Source organism: Lottia gigantea (genome assembly GCF_000327385.1).
Source record: "Lottia gigantea unplaced genomic scaffold LOTGIsca_571, whole genome shotgun sequence".
NCBI lineage: Eukaryota > Metazoa > Mollusca > Gastropoda > Lottiidae > Lottia > Lottia gigantea.
The window spans coordinates 10,527-11,497 of NW_008709948.1; positions in this window are offsets into that span (position 1 = coordinate 10,527).

The following is a 971-nucleotide window of genomic DNA, read 5'->3' on the forward strand; positions in this document are numbered from 1 at the left end:
TAAACATTTTATTTATTTATGTAAATACAGTAAATAAAATATGTGGTTTTGTAAAATATTTCATATAAAATAACATGGAGTGACTTGACCATAGAGAAATAACTTGACCATTACTTTCATTTTATTAACACTCTCTTAATCAGCCATTAGCAGATTAGTTTACAAAATGTTAGTAAGATTTTATAAAGTAACCAATCAAAATCCATGTTTCAATGGTTGCCTAGATCAACTTTCCAGTTCTTTCTGTGTCCAATTTGATATTATTACAATTGTGTACTCTGCAATCAATTTAGTCTGAGAAAAAATACTCATCTCTTGTTATATGACACAAACATAGTGATTATGGTATGATTTGACCATATGACCAAGTCATATGGACTCACTCCACTAAAACATTTTATGCAAATGATTGTAGTCCAGGCTATTTTTAGAAATCTTCTTTCTCTCTCCCTTTTGGGGTTTTTGCCTGCCTATTTTTGGGTAAAATTTGGTCTAGATTTGGAATTTGGTGTCTGAAATTGCATTATCTTTCAGATTTGGTGAGATGATGAGAGACCTAAAGGTGGAAGGCTAATTCTAAAAATAGTCGTTTTTTGAAGTGCCAAACTCTAGCGGATGAGTATAACCGGTTGTAGTCTACTTTCAATTTTAGTAGCTCAAAATTTTCATGGTCATCATATATTGAATTATAGAAGGTTGAATTTCGTGTTTTAACATGGAAAGAGATGGCAAATGAATTAGTGGAGTGAGTCCTGTCTAACATGCCATTAGTGGTGTTCAAGTCTAGCTCTTTAATCTACTTTTCTACTAAGTGATTTTGAATTTTAATCTATCAATACTCAAACTTTTATATTTCAGAGTCAAATATTTTCAACTTATTACTATATCTATAGAGACTGACCAGGAGAAAATTTTGACTGCAGAATTGGTCTAAAAAATAAACAAAAGAAGAAGAAGAATAATAAAGAAAC